Source organism: Cynocephalus volans, chromosome 4 (genome assembly GCF_027409185.1).
Source record: "Cynocephalus volans isolate mCynVol1 chromosome 4, mCynVol1.pri, whole genome shotgun sequence".
NCBI lineage: Eukaryota > Metazoa > Chordata > Mammalia > Dermoptera > Cynocephalidae > Cynocephalus > Cynocephalus volans.
The window spans coordinates 71,726,824-71,749,062 of record NC_084463.1 but is presented as its reverse complement, the minus strand read 5'-3'; the positions used below and the strand labels follow the sequence as shown (position 1 = coordinate 71,749,062).

The following is a 22,239-nucleotide window of genomic DNA, read 5'->3' as shown; positions in this document are numbered from 1 at the left end:
TTTATTTGTCCTGTTCATTCTTCTTTTTTCCTCTTTTATGTCTTCTGTTGTATGAATAATGTTAAGTGTTCTATTAAATCAACATTATTGTCCTATTAGCGATCACTCTATGTTTCAGTGAATTTTCTTAGGATTACAATTTTAATCTTCAAGTTTTCAGAGTTTACCTTCAAATAGTATTATACTACTTCATACGTAGGAAACTTACACCTGTATTTTTCTTCACCTTCTTTGTGCTATTGATGTCATACATTTTACTTGGATATATGCTATCAATTCCATAACACATTTTTATTTGTCTTAAATAGCTGATTATATAAAAATATAATTATATAGAAAAACTGAGTCTTTTATATTTACCTATGTATTTAACAATCATAATGTTCTTCATTTTCTTCTGTTGGCATATTACATTTTGCTGTCATTTTCCCCTCAGCTGAAGAACTTCCTTTAACATTTCCTGTACTGCGTGTCTTCAGGCCATAAGTTCTCTCACCTCCTGCTTGTCTGACTAAGTCTGCATTGATTTTCATTTTTGCAAGTTATTTTCACTAGATATAGAATTTTAGGTTGATAATGTCTTTATTTTTCTTTCAACATATTAAATATATCCGTAATTGTCTTTTGATCCAATCATTTCTGACAAGAATTCTGTAGTTAATGTAATTTAGATGTATTAGGGTTTTTTCCCTCTGGTTGTTTCCATGACTTTTGCCTTTATCTTGGGTTTTGAACAATTTGTTTATGAAGTGCCCTATTGTGGTTTTCTTTGTGTTGACCCTGCTTGAGATTATTAAGCTTCTTAAGTTTAGAGTGTTCATCAAATTAAAAAAAAAAAATTTGTCATTATTTTTTCATATATTTTTTGACTCTCTTCCTTTTGAAATATCAATTATATATACTGTCTGAGATTGTTCCACAGATCACTAAGACTATATATGTATGTACATATATATACATGTATGTAATTATATTTAATTTTACTGATTTTTTTACTTCCATAGTGTCTAAATTGCTACCACCTCCAATCAGCTTATTCTTTCTTTCTCATATTGCATTTTTCAGCTCTATATCCATTGCTACTTTTTCATGTTTTTCACTTCTATTCATACTATGTTCATGTTTTTTTATTAAATTCTTGAAAATATTTATAACAGTATGAAAGTCCTTTTGTTCTGCCAATTTTATCTCTGTCATTTCTGCATCTGATTATATTGACTAATTTTCCTCCTTCTTATGGGTCACATTTTTTTACTTCGCATGTCCAGTAAATGTTTAAGGGATTCTAGACACTGAGAATGTTAGAATGTCATGTGTTTAGATTTTCTGTTTTATTCTTTCTCTTTGGAATAAAAAAAAATAGATATTTTTGTTTTGTTCTCTAACAAGTGTTTAGTTTTGGCAGGCAGTTAAGTAATTTGTAGATCAGCTTGATCTTCTCAAAGGTGGATGTTAATCTTTTTCAGGGTAGGTCTAGTGCAGTTTTTAGCCAGGGCTAATAGAGCCTTACCATCAAGGACCTCAGAGGTTCAATGATATCTTATCACTCTGGCTGGATGGAACTCAAACCTCTCCCAGCCCTGTGGAATGTCTGGAAATTGCTTCGTTTCCAGCTCCCTGGAGGTGCACATGCAGCTTAGTTTTCATCAGCTGACTCAAGGGGACTCTTGTCCCCGTTCTCGGGAGGGCTGTCTCTGGAGCTCTCGCCCCTTCCATGCTCTTCCCTGCACTTTACAGCCACCTGCAGCTCCTGAGCTTTAATGTGTCTTCTCAGCTCAGTGAGACCACTGTGTTCTGCTGGTTCCCTTCCCTGTGCTGGGTTCTGGAAATTGCCTACAGGTAGAAAGCAGGGAAGATTTGGGGGCTGGAATCATTTGTTTCTCTTCTTCCCTGGACCATTTCCTACACTGCCTGGTCCCCAATGAATGGAACCAACTGTTCCACCCATTTTTTCCAGTTTAAGAGCTAATCACACCAGGAACAAAAACCCAGTACTAGTTACTCCAATATGGCCAGAAACAAAAATAATTCTGGAATGTTATATTCATATACCAATACAAAAAAGACAAGAAACTTAGATTTTAATCCTCATGGGCTGGGAGTTTTCTTGCATGAGTAAGCACAATGATTTTTCTTTGGTACATTATGACATTATGATCTTGTTGTAATACTTTTTTATTCTAATACAATAATGCTGTAATCTAGAAATCACCCCACAGAAAAGACATATTGGAAAGACTGTTACCTACGTTTCTCCTAGGAATCCCATTAACCTCTAAATTGTGACCTTTCACCTCCTTTTTTTTTCCCCTGGACAGTACAGAGGTTGAACCCCAGACCCCAGACCTTGATGTTATCTGCACCATGCTCTAACCAACTGAGATAACTGACCAGCTCACCTTCCATTTATGCACTGAAGAACACTTTACTTTCTAGTCCAGACCACTTTGCTGGGCCTTGGTCCTGGCCTGTTACCTCTAGACACCCCCAGCTGGATGACTTAAGGCTCCCCAGGTACAACAGACCCAATTATTTCCATTCCACAAACACACCACCATGTCTACAACCTGCTTTTTCTTCTCTATTTTTTATTTGAGATCACTTCTTAAACCAGATGCTTAAAAATTATACGATGTCATTTCTTTTCAGTCATACCCCACATGCGAAGCAGTCACCAACCCTTATTAATTCTTTTTCTTACTGCTGTTCACATCTGCTCTCTCCAACAGTATGTATAGTAGGGTTTTCTGGTAACTAGCCAGTATAGGGATCTAACTCTGGACCTTGGTGTTGTCAGTACCACACTCTAATAACGTGTCCTCTGCAAGACTATAATTCTGGTTTTCTGTATTCTTACATGGACAAATGCAAAAGCCTAATAGTTGTTCTCCACTGCATCTAGTCTTAATTTTCTAAGTATAATTTTCAAAAAGTTAAAAGCATGACTTTGTGCAAATATAAAATGAATTGTTAAAGATATTAAAACCACTAACGAATGAGGAAATCAGCTCAAAGTAGGGGTTGAAGAACATATTTATATGTGGTAAGAAATGCTGAAATAAATTTTCTAATGATGTAAATAAGTTAATATCTTATGTGGCAATAAAATGCAATGTTTGATGTATCTCTTCTACCAGGCATGAATCAACTGTATCTCTAATAGGTAAGAATTATTTGCATTGCTATAGAAAAGAATTATTTGCATGACTATCAGTTTTCTACTATTTCTATCCTTATAGAGTTATAAAATTGCCTAGTTGATGGAAATTCAAAAGTGCACACCCTCAAAAAATCGGTGATATTCCAAAAGACTTGCTAGACAATGTCCAGCATGACCTTGTAAAGACACCTGTAACTTCCAAGTCTTGGATATTTTTTCCTGACATCAGCAAGATGACAGTACTCTCTTTCCCAGAGAAAAACAATTTTCCCCAGACTGGATGCACAGAGAACTCTTAGGAAATTTAAAAAATTTTTAATTTAAAAGTCAAGTAAAAATGTATAGGTTTGTAGAGTGGATTTACAGGAATTTTGACATCATTTTTTTTTTAATTGTATGAATTGGAAAGGCAGAATTTTGTGGCAGTTAATAACATAGATTCTGGGATCAGGCTGCCTGCCGTGAGCTCTGAGGTTCTGTGACCTTGGGCAACTTAGTTGAACTCCCGATGCCTCAGTCTCCTCATGTAAAAAATGAGGATCACAGTATTTATCTCAAGTAGGTAATGAAGATTAATTAGTTATTTTTATTTACTTTATTTAATATTCTATTTTATTTTAGTGGAGCACTTAGAACAGTGCCTGGCACATGATTAACATTACAAAGAATTGTTTGCTAAAATTTGAAAATATAACACAGAAGTAGAAGGAGGAAAAGTTCGTGATTTAAATCTTGGAAGGTATTTCTCATGAACACTCATGATAGTGAGAGTGGTGAATGTTGTGTTTTTGTTATAATTCAGTCATTATTTAGGAGAAACTGTTTCCTTCCGAATTACTTAAGGCCAAAGACAATGCAGTTACCATTCAATTTTCTTTTAATGCTGATATTGTAGGGAAGTTTCTCCTTTTGGAGGAAATCTAGCATCTAGTTTCCTGTGGGGAATAACATTTTCATGGTTGTCTTGATTCTACTCTTTGCAAAAACAACTCTAGGAGCAGTATGCTGAAGCAGCACTTGCTTGAGTTGATAACGGATCTAAGGAATGAAGGACAAAGGACCATTTAGATTCTTACGGATTCTCATTTTTCTCCCTGATTTAAGCTCATCAACTGGTCAAAAATGATCATCTGACCTGAAATGAGCTTAACTGTTTCTTGGACCTTGAGCAATGATCTGCCATTAAATTGAAAACTAGAAGCGTTCCACAAACCCATAAGCTATTAGTGAGTACTCTACAATGTACACAATAGAGAACATAGGAGAAATATATGTCAAGGTAGTGGAGAAAATTGAAACAAGACAGACCATTCTACCAGGATGATGTGCTCATCAAGCATTGTGGTTTTGTTTTTGTTTTTTTACCACAAAACATATGAGATGGGAACCACTACAATTTACTTCTAAATTTCAGAAAGCCTAAATTTAATAGCTTGTCAATGTCACACAGCAATTACATGGCCCACACTGTGACACTTGAGCTGCAAATTTTGCCAGAGTGGGAAGTTCCCATTTCATCCCTCCTTCTCCTGTCTCACGCTCATGCACTGCAGAAACTCCTCGAGGTCATAAGCAGTCCACAGAATGTTTTCTTGTCTTGAGACCAAGGGTACAGGTGGCTTTACACAAGCGACCAAACGAAATCTAAGCTTTTTCCTTTTCCTAGTTGCCATATTTCTATTCACTCCTTGGTACAGACACAGAGAGACTTGTTTTGTTTAGGAGGATGTCCAGAGTTATTTTCAAAATGCACATTCTGCTTTTCAAGAAAATATATTAAAATCAAATACTTTCTTTGAAAATTTGTATTTGAGCAAAAAGTACAGATACTTAATTGGAGTAAACCCAGAAATAATTATAATTTCTCAGTGCAAAAATGTTAACCAAAGCATTCTTCAGAAGGTAGTCCCCTGGCCTTTGAAGGCATCTATTTTCAAACTTAATAATAGAGTCAAGCAAAAATTGACAATGAGGATATTCAAAATTCAAAATATTATATGTTTGGTATAATCATTTACCTATACAATCATTAATTTATGGCTTGTAGATGTCGCCTTATTTTATCAGTATGTAGTGGTACACTGAAAACATACCACGTATGAAATAAATACTCATTAAACTGAAGTAAATTGGAAAATACCATTAATTACACAATTGCTAACAACCAAACCAGCTGTTGCTTTTCAGTCTTCTGGTGATATAACAAAATAGAAAATCATAGTCAAATTTGTTAAAACCTTGGAAGAAATATTAGTGTCTTAAAAATTAAACCAAATTAAATTGTTTAATTCTCCTCTTGTGTTTCTTTAAAAAACATAGATCTGTTTTTATAGCTTATCTAGATCAGATGAGATGTGATTTAAGAATATAAATGTTGGGGACCTTTGGATGTGTATTCTGTTCCCAGATATCTGCCTACAGCCAGTCATACTCCAGGTGAAGGATTCAAGACACTGGATATAGGCCCAGGTGGAGTACATGGGGGACTTGATGGAGGAAAAGACACTGGGGGAATCATAAAAACCAAAATATCTTGGCCCAATGAACGAGTTTGCTTTGGCTGACCTTGCTTGAAGACATTCACAACACAAACTCAAGCTTCTCTCCTCCCACCCGCAGCCCCAGTCCAGAGGGCCTAGGAGGGTAGTAGGGACTGAAAGAAATGTCAAGAACGCAAGGTAGCAAGAAGGACAAGGCTGCAGGCTACCACAGGCGTGAGTCCTGGCTGCCACACGCTGACTCACACACACCACACAGCTGATATGGTCACAGGAAATTCCAGAGGCTCAGACACATGAGAAGTGGCAACAATCACAGTCCCCCTGCCTGCCAGACCACCCTAGGCGTACACCATTGGTGCCACCGGCCCCTGCTCATTCTTCTGGCCTGTCTGTTCTGAGCCAAGGAGAATGTGAATTTTCCCTGCATGGCCCTAGGATAACAGCAGAGTCCTATGCCTTTCCAATTTGGAGGTCCACTAGCTGATCTTGGAGGCTTTATAGTGTTTTAAAATGGAATTTCCAGTATTTTCATAGTTTTCTAAACTACTTACATTTAAAATAGAAAACTGCATCAATTTTAGGCCCAGTTCCTGAGAAGTGCTTGGTATTCATTTGGGTTAACTGGGGTCTATGGAATGTGTCCTCTCATCATACCTGAGCAAAGAAACAAGGAGCAGAAATGCAATCAGAAAATACATTTCAGGACATGAACCACAAACCCATCTTCTCTCCTGAAAGGCTCTTCCCAAAAGGGTTTTAACTGTACTGAAGAAGAAAACCAAGTACCTAAACAGTTCACTTATTAATTTTAAGTCCCTGTCAGATTCCAAACCTGGGCTTCCTGTCTCTAAGTAAGCTTTTCCCCACTATCTCACTAGGCTTTCACCAGTGCCTGGTCCTGCTTTGCAGATTTTAGCACCAAAGGAGACTTGGCTGGATCACAGGTTCCCCCTGACCAATTACTCAGCTGCCTGTCATTGCCTTCTTTTCAAAGCTTTCCACTGAAACAAACACAACCATTTGCCCCCAGAAGACAGTAGAAGGGGCAAGGTTTAAAAGTCAGGGAGCCAAAGGGTTTTAAACATACATGTCAGAGAGAAATTCAAAATATACCCTTTATCATGTCCTGGATGTAGAGTCAGGTTCCAGTTTCTCCTCCAAATTCTCTTTTATCAGCAGGTGAAAAGAGTTCCAAGTAGCAATTTCAATTTAGTTCTCCAAGTATTTATTGCTTGCTTAGTAGCACTGCCCAACTGGCCTTTAGGGAAAGAGGAATCCTGGGCCAGGCGGGAGCAGAAAAGTAAATAGAGCCACTGGTCAGAGTTGAAATGCTAATGTCAATAATGGCAGACCATGAGAAACAGCAGCCATTTGGGAGCTCTCTAGAAAGTCTTATTTGCTCAATTCAAAATTTTTGTCTCTCAAGCAGAGCTAAGGGTTGGTGGACAAGTCGTAAGAACATGGTATTCAATGGGAATTAGATGTTGAATTTAAATGATCAAGAAAAAAATAGTGCTTTAATATAACCTCCCTAACACAGTTTATTATGCCTCATGTCAACCACACAAAGATCTGAGAAATGACTTGTTTTCTCAGAAGAGGGTAGAGAGGATCCTGTCCTCCCTCAAAATTTAGACACTTGAAACAAAGGAGACGGACACTCAGATGAGCTCCTGTCCTCCCCTGACTACCTAATTTCCTGCCAGGGAAGACCGTGCAGGATCTCCTGTCACTCAGAGGATGGTTTCCTCGTTTTGCCTTTTGAGTCCAGTGATTATGGAAAGGAGTCTGGAAACCCACACACCCTCCAAACTGACTGTAGACTAACTTCTAAATCTCATCCAGCTATCGCCCTATTTCCCAGTGTGTGTCTACTATGATTAATAACATTTTATTTAAAGTGTTCCTTTTTAAAAACGCAGTGTAGATATTATAGAGGCAGAGAGATTGGGAAGGGAATGGGGGAGGGAAAACAGGGAGAGGTTGGCCAACAGGTACAAAATTCCAGTTAGATAGGAGGAAAAGTTCTGATGTTCTATTGCACGGTAGGGTGACTGTGGTTGACAGTTAAGTTTTTGGGGCTGGCCGGGTATCTCAGTTGGTGAGTGCACCATGTTTTAACACAAAGGTCATGGGTTCAGATCCCTGTACTAGCCAGCTGCCCCCTGCCACTCAAAAAAGTTCTATATATTACGCAATAGTAGGGGAGAGGCTTTTGAATGTTTTGCCACAAAGAAGTGACAAATGTGTGAGGTAACTGATACATTAACTACACTCCCAATTATTATACGACATATGTAAGTATCAAAATATCAGATTGTACCCCAGAAGTATGTATAATTACCATGTGTTAATTAATGTTAAGAAAAAATAAAGATAGAATTTTTTAAAAAGGACATTATACTCCAATGCGAGTACTATCTCTTATATCAGAAACTAAAAATACAGAGAAAAGAACCAAGCTGACAATAATTATTTCAGTCCTATGTTCTCTTGATCTCTCTCCCATTAAGGTGAAAGATCTCTGGGAACTTGCATAGAAAAACTGCTTTCCAGAAAACCACATTGCATTCTTGCTTCACAAATCTTAAGAGCCAGATTACTAACCATTCAATATCGGTCATCTACAAAGAAGGAGGTCTTATGAAAAAGTGGCTTAAAAACAGCTGCATCAATTTTTTTCACAGAGTCAGGGAAGCCCAGAGAACATCTGCTCTTGGGATAGTTTGGCTGTGGTCTTAAATTGATAATTAACTAGTACTTGAAATCTGTGAAGACAAAGAAAAGTGGTACATTAGAATTATACAGAAAGAGTAATAAATATCATGACTCAGTACAAACAGCATTAATCTTTTCCCAACGTTCCAAAATGGATGGCTGGTTTTTATTTATTTCATTTTATTTTTGGCAGCTGGCAAGTACTGGGATCCAAACACCTGACCTTGTGTTATAATGTGTGCACTGTGACCAACTAAGCCCATTGGCCAGCCCATGCTTTCACTGTCTATCTCCTATGGTCCCATATGTTTCTTCATAAGTATTCCCATCTTATATGTTACAAACATTTCCCCAAAGTTGTATATATTCCTGAGGTGTTTATGTTAGTTTAGCTTACAGTTCAGAGCCACCATGAATAAAACCTAGAAGGTTTTTTGTTGTGTTGTTGTTGTTGATTTTATAAAACGTAGTAATATTTTCATAATTTGTTCTCTTCCTTGAAGTAGTCTAAAGGGAAAAATTAAACACTGTAATTACCTTTCAACAGATGCACTTGACTTCTGGCTGCAATTTCACAAGTAGCTTGAATGCCAGATGGCAAGATGGGCTGTAAGAAAGAAATTAGATTAACATTCGTCTTTGGTCTCTCAGGAAATGTCCACCAGAAACACCTGATATGAAAGACATTTCACACATGTGAAAAACTGAAGTGACTCAAGAACCATGAAATGTGAGTGGAAGGGACCGGTGAAAGCACTTAGTGTTTCCATTCTCTTCACGTGTTCCGTGGGTGTCTGCGTAGGAGCACCACGAGGAAAGGATTCCAATCAATTCTTTGATAGCAACAATGACTGTAACAGGCAATCTGGGGTATGGAATACCCTGGAGCTTGGAATCCAAGGCTCTAGTCTGGCCCCACAACCCATTCACTAGTTTCGTAACCTAAAGGAAGTCACGTAACCTCACGTGACTCAATTTTATCATCTCAAAAATGGGGAATGTCTGTCCTACCTACCAAGTATTAATCTTCCCCACTGTCCCCCCTGCCCCCATCAATATTTGCTTAAATTTGTGTTCCAGGATAGAAATCATCCTGGAATTCTCTTCTCTGCAATCAAGAAATCAAGTCTTTTTCACTGGCACTCTTTCACAGCCTGAGTTCCAGACTTCACCATTTTTATCTGTGTTTAAAATAGTCTACCTTCTCTGCTTCCTGTCTTCTGATTCCAGCCCATATTCCTACTGCAAATCCATTGTCTACACACCAGTTTCCAGTTAAAACAAAAAGTAACCACACTACTCTCCTGCTTCAAAATCTTCAAGAACTCTCCATTGCCTACAGAATCAACTCTAAATTTTACTTCATTTTCCATCATATTTTTCTACTCTCTGACAAAAAAAAAAGAAAAATTAACGACAGAGCCTTTAATATTGGTTACAAATGAAAATGATTCCACCTACCTTTGAAGAAAAGAATCATCAAAACAGTCAATATTCTTGATAAAAATTGCATCAAAATCAATTTAAGATTTCTACAATATTCATAGGAAGATTACAGTAAGGATTTTTCTGTCTGTATGTTTGCAATATCATGGAGCATAAAAATCTGAGCACTTTGACTTCCCTTTTCCAGTTACATTTCTCTGTACGCCATCTTTTTAATTGGGCAATGGTGTCTGGATAGAAAGAAAACCAGACTTGAGGCCTGAGGTTCTGCCTCTGGCTCTGATATTAACATCTAGGTCTCTTGTCCTCATCTGTAAAATGAAGATAAGATCTGTGCTGCCTCCCTCACTGGTTCCCTTGGGCTCAAAAAAGACAGATGTAAAAGTTTCATTTAAATGTAGATGTGATTAAGTATTCATAAGAGTAGATGTTTTCATATGGCAAACAATAAGGAAATTCAGCTCACCATAGAAGGACTGAATGTCACTTATGTCATCAGCAGAAAGGTGTAAGGTGCTGGGGTCAATATATCTGTAGGAGGGGAACATTATGGCTCTTGAATCATCAGAATGGTCAAGACCCAAGGAATGGCCAATCTCATGAACAGCAACAAGGAACAGTTTTACACCTAAGAGGAAACCAACCCAAAGGGTAAAGCAGTGAAATACATGATCATCTTGTGTTTCTCTATAGGGATCTTTCAATTCTCTATAACTTTATCTTTCTGTGTCACTATGTATCTAAGAAATTGTCAGCAGATTATGAATCACACATATGACCATCTAATCCAATGATTGTTGGTACATACAGAGTCAGTGTCTGTGTTTACTTTTGAGTTTATGGATTTCACTATCACAAACTTATCACTTAAATAAGAACTTTTACCTTTCCATATTGCGATGTAAGGTTTCTCAGAATTTATGTTAATGAGCTAGATTATAGCTCATAAAGTCTCAGAGCTGATCTTTAAGATATCTAGTTCAATATCCTCAGTTTATAGAGGGAGAAATTGAAACTCACACAAAGTATTAAATTTGATTTAGACTGATTATAATCATATTAAAATTTTCCATTCCATAATGTTTTGTCAATGTGTAGTCTTTCAAAATTAGCATATAATCTGGAAATCCTTAGGGTTTTTGTTGTTTTTGTTTTTTATTTGCTTGGCTTTTTGTTGACCATTGGAATTTCAATTCCAATCTTCATTCTCATCAAAATGTGCATCTCCTCTGGGACCAGCTCCAGGTACAGCAGCATGGGCCAGGACTCCACCCCTGCCATCAAAAGCACTGAAGTCTCCATGATTTTTTAATAAAGGAAAGAGAATTAGATCTCTACCCATGCTATAGATCCTGCCAAATGACACAGATGAAGTCCAAGTTCCTTATCTCCAAATGCAAAAAGTATCATAATGTCAGCCTCACCTTCGTCATTGTGTATAAATTTCAGGGGGTCACGTCACTCAGTACTTGGAAAGCTTTCTGAATGACATCATTAACATCCTCACCTTCATGTCAGGAGTGTAATTGTTGATTCTTCAGCAAAGAGAGGGATAAATTCATATGGAAACCATGTGTTAATTTTGTCTTATCACAAGACTTCATTTTTGCTAGCACCATTGGAGAATGAATCTTTTTATCAAGAGTCCAGATAAGAAAAATTTGCTTCATTATGTACAGAAGCAATTTTCCTTGGACAGCTTACTACATAACAACAATCTAAATTAATTTCTTTTCATTTATGACTTACAGGTCATGACTGAGAGATGATTACTTCTATAGAAGCTTATTACGACGCTCCTGCCGCCGCGGGTTCGGATCCTACATGGCAATGGCCGGTGCATTCACTGGCTGAGTGCCGGTCACGAAAAAGACAAAAAAAAAAAAAAAAAAAAAAGAAGCTTATTACTTTTGTTCCTGCTCCTAGACTTCTACATTTATCGATCTTCACTACTGTATATAAACTTTCTCCTGTGTCTTATTTATAGCAGGTTAAGCTTTATTGTGCTTTATTGGCAGCTTTTCTTTTTGTTTAATTGATTATACATATTCATGGAGCACAGAGCTGACTGTCAGCACCTGTGTCAGAGATGTGGTGAGCGAATCAATGCTATCAGCATGCCCACCACCTCAAATTGCAATTATTCCCTGTGTCCCCCACCCACCTGTCCCCAATACCCTCCGTCCCCCCAAAGCTCCCCACCCCAGCAACCCTAGGTCTGTTCTCTCCCTCTGCAAGTCCAACACACCACTGTGGTCTTTCTTTCCTTCCTTCCTTCTCTCTGGGCTCCCACTTATGAGTGAGGACATGTGGTATTGGCAGGTTTTCTTTTCTGTTCTGGAACTGGCAAGCCAAACAACTCTTCCTTGAGTAAACGATCCTCTCTTCTAGAGATAATGAATTATAATACAGAGATGATGGTAACAATTAAAGGAGGCCATTAATTCAGGGAGGCTCCTTATCTACTTCCAGATTTAGGGCTATATCCAAGTGGCCAGGTTTCTAGAAGTCAGACCTATGGCAAAGTAGAAAAATACATGGTGACATACACCTTCATTACCTGTAGGTGACAGAATGTTTATGCCATAACAGCCTCCCTGCAAATGTACTGAAAGGCTGCACGTCGGACACTCCATACTGACGTGTGTGCATTGTCTCTGGAGTAGATGTGTCCAGTTGCCCAGTCACTTTTAGCCCAAGAACTGCTGCATTTTCTGGATTTTTTCCTCAAAATTTCTATTGACTTCCATTTTTTGTGATTGGCATTCTCTCCACCTCAAGCCCATAAAATGTTCTCAAGTACCACAGGAAAAAATACATTTAGTAATGCAAAATTATGCATTATAAAGTTCTTGTTGGGAGCTCTGCATATATATCTCAACTGTGCACTCATGCTTTTGAGCCGGGAATTTTGAACATTTTTTGGGGGTAGAGGGAATTCTGAACATCTTAATCACTGCTTACATTATTGTTCTTTGGACAACTAATTATAATGAGAAAAAAATCTGAATTATCTATGCTACCAAAGACGTGTCGTAAATGATTAACAAGGTTTATTCCTGACAGCCTAGTGGCCACAGTTTATGTTTCCGCTTCTTCAAATTCTTTAAAAATGAATTTAGCATCTAGTATACCACGCTATTCAATAAGCAGCAAAATCTTTGTCAGCATGCATAATTTATTAATTTAAGCTAGGATAAAAATTTCTTCCTCAGAAACCCAAAGCTAAACTAATTGGAGAACTATTAAAAATTCAAAAATAAAATAATCTTAGTAAATAGGGAGATCAAACTCCTTTAATTAGGAAAAAGAAATTAAGAATGAAAAGAAAAATCCGTATATTAGAAAATGCTTATGAAGAAATATATGGGATGAGCAAGGGTAAAGGAGGTATTGTTCTATTATCATGGTGACCTGAAGTGGTTTAAATTGGTCAGGCCATTGTTCAAATCTCAGATTATTAACTGGCATTCAGTGATTAATGTAAAATACCATAACAGAAGTGAACTCCAATGATATTGAACTCACATGCATTGACAAACCCTTTTTAGTAGCAGGAACAAATTTACTCTCCAATTTCATAATACTCTTTCAAAACCAATACCTTTTAAAAAAAATATTCTTCTTTGGCAAAGAAAAATTCAATACTGAAAGCAAACAGTCTCCAAGACAAGTTTTCAACTAGTGCTTTTCAAAATAGGTCAATTCAATACATCTTAAAGACAAAAATTATGCTAGATCAATACTATATTGTCAATATTCACTTCAGCCAAATTACACATCATCTTCTCTCAGGCTTGTAGAGGTGGTCAGAGAAACAGCTCCAGAAACAGTGACCTGCAGGACCAGTATCAATAAAAGGAACTTCATTGTAAACTTGTCCTGCATGGTTTAACTCAGTCTACTCCGTTCCTGTTTACTACATGTTCCTTAAATATCTCTCTTTATAAAGCCATTATGCCAGGGTCTGGGAGTATAAAATCCTTTGAGTGAGTAACAGGTGATATCATTTTTTTTTTTATTTTCTCAAGAACATGCAAATAATTATCATCTAACCCCTTATTCATTTAGGCAATTCAGAGTACATTTCTTCAAAATTATAAATCAGCTTTTACTTCCACCCAGCCTGCATAATAAGTCTTTGTAAATAAAATACCAACTACCTAAAATATAACGATTACTTAAAATATATTTCAACAAAGCTTAGTATTCTCTATTTTACTACAATACTTTTATCACATTCATTGTAGATGAAATCATTTTTAAAAATTAAATAAAACAGATTAGATAAATAAAATCTTTTTCTTAGGAATGATAAATTCTATGCTGAATCTAGTTCCCTAGAGAACTTTGATACAGAGATTACATATTTAGCAAGGAAAAATTCGTAACATCATGATAGGTCTATGTTTGTTCTATGTATTGTACAGGCTTGGATCTTGATTCTATAACTTGATATCTTCAGCCATCTGACCTGAAGCTTAATTCCAATGAGGTGCCTGCATAGAGAGACTCCAGAGGCAAACTTTTCCATCCTCTCAAATTGTCTAGAGTTGGCAGCATGAAGGTTCACACTTTTCAACTCTGGGATAAAAAAGTTTGTGTAGAGTTCGAGAGAAGACAACCCCTTCAACCCTCTGAAAGTTCTCTGAAAAATCACCTGATAAACACAGATTGATTTGAAGAAAAGGAATAACAAAATTTATTGTAACAGTTTTACACAACATGGGAGCCTATATAATAAAGATCTAAAGACATAGAGAAAACTGTCCATTTTAATGCTTAGGTTCTATGAAGCAGTCACAACAGTGTGAAATGGGATTGCACAAGAACAGTGTCATCCAACACTAATTGACTGGGGAAACCAGCAAGGCCTGTCTGCTCAGCGTCTTCTCGGTTTCTATGTACAGCATTCATTCCTCCAGGATAAGGAACAGGAACATTTCTGAGATGGGGCTCTTATGCCCTGACATCAGACAAGGTAGGTTAGAGGATAATTTTAGTCTTTATGGCTGGTTTGGGGTAAAGGGGTTCTGGTTTCTATGACCCACCTTGGGGAAGAGGGATCGTAGCCTCTATGGCTTCCTCAGGGGAGAATGAAGCTGAGAGACAGGAGGGCAGGAGAAGATCAGAGGAAAACCTTGCTCTTGAGGCTGCTTCTAAGACTTTCACTTGGGGGTATTGTTTTCTCAGCCCCAATGTTTGTCTCTGGAATCTCTGTATCTCTCTATAAACTCAGTTTTCCTCCCTTTTGACCTGTGTCCCATTTCCACAGATTCTTCATTTCAGTCAATGAGAATGTTTGAAGACTGAAAACATGTAAGAGTCAAGGAACCAAACTCTAAAAATAAACCATTTTTCTGAGGTTAGGACTCCAGGAGAATGATCCTTTCTCACATAGGAAGAAAAGCAGGCCCTTTGCATTCTCCCTGGAATCCACCTCCAACCTCTAAGACCCTCAGATGTCTCATTTGAAAATGTGTATATGTGCATAACAATCTTTGCTTTCTTACTCTTTGGTGACCATTAAATGATACTACCTGTAATAAATCTTAGCGCATCCTGTAGCTGCTCTTTAATATTCATTCCCTTCCCCTAGGCCAGAAAGGAGACCATTGTGCATCTAACTCTGTGTACCACACACAGCTCTATGATTCATGAAGAGGAAGATCACATAAAAGAATTGTAAGGGAATGTTTTCAAATATTGAATTTAACTCTGGAGTTATAAGAGGAACACTAAAGAGTTTGGCTAGAAAAAAGAGAAAATGGGATTTGTTGGAAAATATGACAGGGGCAGGTTCTCCACCACTACATTCCTGCTGCCTGAAAACCTTGAAGCCAGTGGTTGCTCAACAAACATGTCTAAATGAATCCTGTTGGATAATAGGCCTAAAGGGCATCAGGAGTAAACTTCCTCTGGGGGAGAAATCATTAAATGGAGGGTGTGTTCCTAAGTCTCACCGAAAGCAAGAACTGGTCTTATCCACAGCAGGAAGGAATCTGGTTCCTGCAAAACTTGCAGGAAGTATCATGAGAGATTAGGATGTAACATACAAGAAAACGGCTGACAAAGAAGCAAAAGTGAAGTAATATCCTTACTGGAAATAAAAATAGAAAACTACACCCAAATTTTAATTTTTTCTGAGTCTTGACTCACCAAGTATCCCAAGTGGATCAAGTGTAAGCAGATAAGGCCACTTGGGCAGTGACAGGACATTGCAGTGGTTGTAAACTTAGGTCCTAGGGCAAGTGACGTCCTTCAGAATCCAGGTCCATCAATTTTATGACCTTGACCCATCACTTTGATCTCTTTAAGACTTAATTTCTTTATCTGTGAAATTGGAATAATAATGGTAGTTACTTCAAAAGTGTTATAAGGATTATAGTAAATAACAGGGAAGAGGATTTAGCCTCCTGCCTGACACACTTCAAAGATTCGCTGATGCTATCTTCCTTGATAGTTCCTTACTGCACTCTCATGTAAGATGTTGTAAAAGAGGCTGCTAGTGGGGATGAGAAGAGAGATAACTTCATGCCCAGACCTCACTCCTGTGGTAGAAGCGGTTACAGAAAGATTCTGACCCAGGCCCAGACTGGAAGTTGAGGGTCCCAGCAGAGCCATGGCTTCCAGAGGACACAATGAGGAAAGTGAGAATCAAGGGGTCACTGGCAAGGCTCAGTGTGAAGAATAGCAGGTGTATGAAAGTGCAAGAGTAGCCACAGTCAGAGTTCCTGTGAGAGGGATGACTTGTGCTAAGAGTTTCCTTACGAGAAGGTAGATTTTATAGCACAAAGCGTTCAAGACTCTATGACATTATTTCCTTCCTGAGCCAGACACCAGGACATCCCAAAGTCTACCCCTGATGCAATCACCTGCAGCCATGTGTGGTGTCATCCCCCAGGAACCAGAGGCAAACTTAAACATGGTCATCGGTCAGGACCAGGCAGGAAAAACACTCCCAGGAAACCCAAAGAAATCCCTTAGCTGGTCCTTTCAACCACCAGTGGGCTGCTTGTGCAGGTACAAAACTTCAGCTAATTAACTTTCTCCTTTCATGGATGAAAAAGTGGAGGTCTTCACTGGAAAAGGGAGTGAGTTGCATAAGGCGACATTCAGGAGGTCTCCTGACTCTGTCCTGACTTTTGCTACAACACACTTTATTTTGTCATTTTGAGTTTCCTTCAGATTTCTGTCTCCCTAAGAGTGTCTTATTACTGCAATGATGCCATGATATTCTCAGGCTGTTTGGGTAAAGCCAGGCTATCCCTTTTGCTTGTGTGGGTGACAGTAGTAATCTGACAGCCCTGGAAATGTAGTAGGCAGATCTGGGTTCCCCAGGGAGGTGGCAGTACTAGTCTGCTGTCTGGAAGATGTCCTTCTGAGCACCTGCTTTGGCCTGGGCAGTTTCCTGAGGGTAAGGTGCCTTCTGCTGCCAGGGTTCCCAGGAAGTGGCCTGGAGCACCTCTCAGCAGCCAGTGTTTGGAGTCACTCTCGCCTGTTGTGTGGACTTGGATGAGTTAATTTTTCCCTGCCTCATTTTCTTCACATGTAACATGGGGTAATATTAAGGTTTTATAAAGAATTAATAACATAATCCCATAGAAGCACCTGCTGTGTGTCTTTGTGTTATAGGGCCTCGATAAATGTTAATTCTTTTGTTTTTCCCTTTATCTCTGTGCCCATGTATGTTAGTTATGCCATGTTTGGCTTAGCCCAGCTAACTTTTTCTGCATGGGAAAAAAAGTTAACCTAAATAACAAGTGCAATATAATCATTTAAAACCTTCTTCTATAAAAAATAGGTTTTTTAGAATGTGCAGGAGAATAGAACTTTTGCATAGTTCCTCTGTACTGTTATTCTAGTTTTAACCACAAGTGCATCTACACCCAACAAGGAAACACAAACAGCCTAGAAACAGCAGACCTCGATGATGGAGGTTTGTAGAGCCCCTCCCACTTTCTTCTGGAATGAATTGGAGCTTGGCTCTACATGGAGCTGCTACTAAGCTCACCTTAGTCAGGCAGAGAATGTCAGAGTAACTGCTTAGAAATCTACTGCCTCCAAAAGTACTGCTCAGTCCAAAATTATATTAGAGCTCCTAACCCCAAGATATTTGTCCCAAGGGGGAAGCTAAAGAATGCTGGCAAAAAACCTGGAATGTGTAGAATGGAAGAAGGGACATCATGCCGAGTGCAGCTCAGAGAAGGGACGTAGAGGGAAGTAGTGTATTAGTCAGTTTTGTGTTGCTATAACAGAAATACCTGAGACTGGGTGATTTATAAAGAAGAGAGGTTTATTTGGTTTATGATTCTGAGAGAGCTGCATCTGGCACTGGCCTCAGGCTGCTTCTACTCATGGCAGAAAGTGGCAGGGAGCCGGTGGGTATGAGCAGATCACATGGCGAGTGGAAGCAAGAGAGAGAGAGAAGGTGCCAGGGTCTGTTTAAGCAACGAGCCCTCACGGGAACTAATAGAACGAGAACTCACTCATTAATCCCTCCTCCCCCAGGGAGAGCATTAATCCATTCATGAGGGATCCACCCCCATGACTCAATCAGTTTCCAACACTGCCACATTGGAGATCAAATTTCCACATGAGTTTTGGAGGGAACAACACATCCAAACTCCATCAAGTAGGGAAGGTAAAGACAGCACAGTTCTTTTCTTTTTTTTTTTTTTTTTTCTTTATATGTGTTATATTTTTCATTAATAAATAGGTTTTCTTCTTTAAACACAGAACATATAACAGATTCTTTTCTCTTGTCCCTTTTCTCCCCCTGCAATGACTCCTGTCCCGGCCTGCGGGACAGGTAAGAACGTGGGCTCGAGGAGGACTACCTGTAGCTGGTGAAAAGGGGGAGGGACAGGAGACACACAGAATGGAGGCAAGACAAAATTCTGATCAAGCCTCAAAATTTTATTGTCAGGCGATTGCTTATATACATAGTGAAGAAGGGGCGGGCTGTCACAGAGTGTGGCAGCTTATGATAGGCGGAAAAGCAGTGGGGTGATAGTGGCGTGGTATGAGAAGAGGAGGTGGGAGAGGTGTTGGCTTGGCACGTGCGGGCTTTTCTGAGGAGGAAGAGAAAGGCTTACATAAAATGGCTGTTACTTGTTAAAATGGTGACTATTGTTAAAATGGCTCCTGACAGACTCCCTTTCAAGCAACTATAAGCTAAGACATAATATACAGCATGCAGAGTGATGTCCTAGGTGCACATTATAAGGTAGAGACTATGTAGTGACACATAGGTGTGCATCGTTAGTGAATTGTTCATTTCCTGTTCTTGCTCTCCAACAAGTAATGACTCAGAATGAACTGACTTTGACTTTGCAGCCTGGTTCAATGGAAAGAGCAAGACTTTGGAAACAGACTTGGTCTCAAACCTCAGCTATGCTGCCTACGAGCTGTGTGGCTTTGGGCCACTTGTTGAAGTTCAGTTTCCTTGTCCATAAATGACTATTGTGAGGATTAAATAAGACAATGCAAAAACTGCTCAGCACCGTGCCTGACTCATTAACAGCCTTTCTGTAAATGTTGGTTCTCTTTCCTTTTTAACAGCTACAGCAGTGCTTCCCAACGTTACTTTCATTAATGCTTCCAGAAAGAGGCATTTTAAACATTTTAGACATTCTCCCCATAAACTTTTAATACCAGAGATACACTCTACGTGTGTTTATATGTTATTGCATATCTGTCCTTTATACATTAAAAAGTAAGATTTTGTTTTTGCCTTTGATAACCAATATTTACCCACTTGGGGGTGATATCACCTCTATTGAGAATGTCCTAAATAGCCTGTACACTACACTCCTGGATTGGTAAATGATCCATGACACCAGTTCCACCTGGTCCAATGTGACATCTCACCAGGGGATTGATAAAAGTTTTCTGGAAGACGTCCATAAAGCCAAGAGATCTAGATTTCTGAGACATTTGTGACCCTGAACACCTTATTCACATTCTGACTTCTTTCTAAGAGCCAACATTCACTAAAGCAGATACAGTTTAAGAAGAGAGTTATCTCTCCTAAAGTGAGCCACTACTGAAATTGGTGGGAGTGTGCATGGGTTCTGGATACCATGAAGAACTGGCTCACTGAACAGCAGCACTGCAAGGATGTGGTGGGACCACAGAAGGAAGAATCACAGGATGCAGCAGGGAAGGGAGATCCCAGTGCTTCTAATTTCCTTGAATCAAGCACACCACAGAAACAGCAGTCAGCAGAACTGAAAAGATATGTGGGCTAAGTGAATCAATGAGGAGATGAAACTCTAGAATGACTGGGGTTGAATTTCCTACTAGCCCAATGGGATGTGGCTCAGAACTGAAGTTAAATTTGAGGGGAAAAAGGTGAAATGTATCTGGCACCACTGGACTGTGATTCATACATGCTACATATACAGACTAGATACTTAACATGGTACTTTTTACATGATGGTCCTATGGGTTGAATGTGTCCCCAGAAGTTCATGTATTGTAAACTTGACCCCCACTGTGACAGTATTAAAGGGTGGGAAGCCCAATCATGGTGTTTGAAAGGTGGGGCTGTTAAGAGATGATTGGAACATGAGAACTGAGTCCTCGTTAATGGATTAATCCACCTATGGAATAATGGGTTAATGGTTTGATGAGCTATCAGGGGGTTGGTGGCTTTATAAGGATAGGGAGTAAGCACATTAAGGAGTTCTTGCCATTCTTACCACGTGATACCCTGCATTGCCACTGGACTCCGTACAGAGTCACCACCAAGAGAAGGCCCTCACCAGAAGTGCCCCCTGGATCTTGGACTTCCCAGCCACTAAAACTGTAAAAAACATTTCATTTTCTTATAAATTACTCATTTCAGGTATTCTGTTAGAGGCAGCAGAAAATACACTAATACAGTGGTTGTGCTGTATTATCATTACTATTATTAATATATTTTAAGTATAATTTTCTAAGTGTTTTATCTCATTTTTCAAGAAATTGTATACATTTTATAAATTATTTTGTAGACCCTTCTTTAGCCTTCAAAGACTACAAAGGAATAGTATTAGTAGTCAGTTAATAAATAGGTGCTTGACACTAAATGCATTGAAATAAATACATGGAGGTGACATGACTGTACCCAGCACAGCCATGTGCTCACATTTCTGCAGCAGATAGGCCCTTTTCCACATGTGTGCCCAAACCAGTGGTGATCCAAGGCAAAATTATGAAATATTTACATGTCTGCCTACCCCGATTCCTGAGCCATTTCCATCCAAACAAATCAAGGCTTTCAGAAGCCTCTCTTGAACTCAGATGCCTATCAACAAATCCTTCTGCAAGGTATTCTTCCATGGTTCTTTGAAGAGCTCACTATATCATGGACATTTTCATTACTATACACAACTTTGAAACACATAAAGAACTTCAAAATATTGAGGTAAGACCCTCCACTGGAAAAATGTGGAGAGCCATGGACTCTACTGAAAGACTTGGGGGCATCATGGCTAGTTTGTGAGGGAGATAGTTTTTGAGTGAGTGCTCTTCCACTGGAAGCCCTCCTGTTATCCCAGGTTGACTGTCTTTGATAGTCTTGGTCAAAAATAGACCATGCAGGTCCTGCAGGAGAATCACATGGGCCCAGACAGAGAAAGAGAAGGAGGGTGATGCAGGGAAGGGAAGGAGAAAAGAAACAGGAAACACACACACACACACACACACGCGCACGCGCACGCGCACACGCACACACACACACACACACACACACACACACACACAGAGGAACAGAATGAAGCCACTTGAGCATTGCTTTACCAAATCAGAAGTTGAATTCTCTATTCCCACTTGGTTACCTAACTTGTATCTCAGACAAATACAGATGAAAGAGAGAAGCCCTTCCTGGGCATTTCATAAGCTCAGGTTTCACATCTTAGTTTCATTATGAACAACAAATCTCTTGGGATTTTCCAACCCAAGTCAGTTCTGAGAAGATCCGCTCTGCGGAGAGAGCAGGAAACATCCTCCTTTCTAACACCAAATTCATCAGATGATAAATAAGCCCTGTAGAGAAGAGTGAGTTGAGCTCAGGATTCATTGTATAAATGCAAAATATCTCACAGTGAGTGACAACAATGTCTAATCAACTGTGTTCTAGGCATAACTCAAGGAAGGTCTTCACGTCTGTAGTCACATTCTTGTCTGCTTCTGGGAAGACTCTGATCTGGTTTTTCATTAATGCAAGTGCAGCCTGCTCTCCAGCGCCCAGTTCTGGTGAAGTAGCTTCCAGGAATCCTTACCTCCTGGCTCACTCCTTCACTTCAAGCCCTATTCAAGCAGCCAGCACACTCTGTGTTTTGTACCTCAGCATTTGTGATCCTGAATAGAATATTCACATTCTGACTTTTTTCCCAGAGCCTAAATCCAGCAGAGTGGATTTAGTGG

At 39.0% G+C, this 22,239-nt stretch overlaps 1 pseudogene; it reads right to left on the bottom strand.

The window, feature by feature from the left end:
• Window positions 1–1,636: 1,636 nt before the first annotated feature.
• On the bottom strand, window positions 1,637–12,645 carry LOC134376196 (macrophage metalloelastase-like; annotated as a pseudogene).
• Between the last annotated feature and the right edge of the window lie 9,594 nt (window positions 12,646–22,239).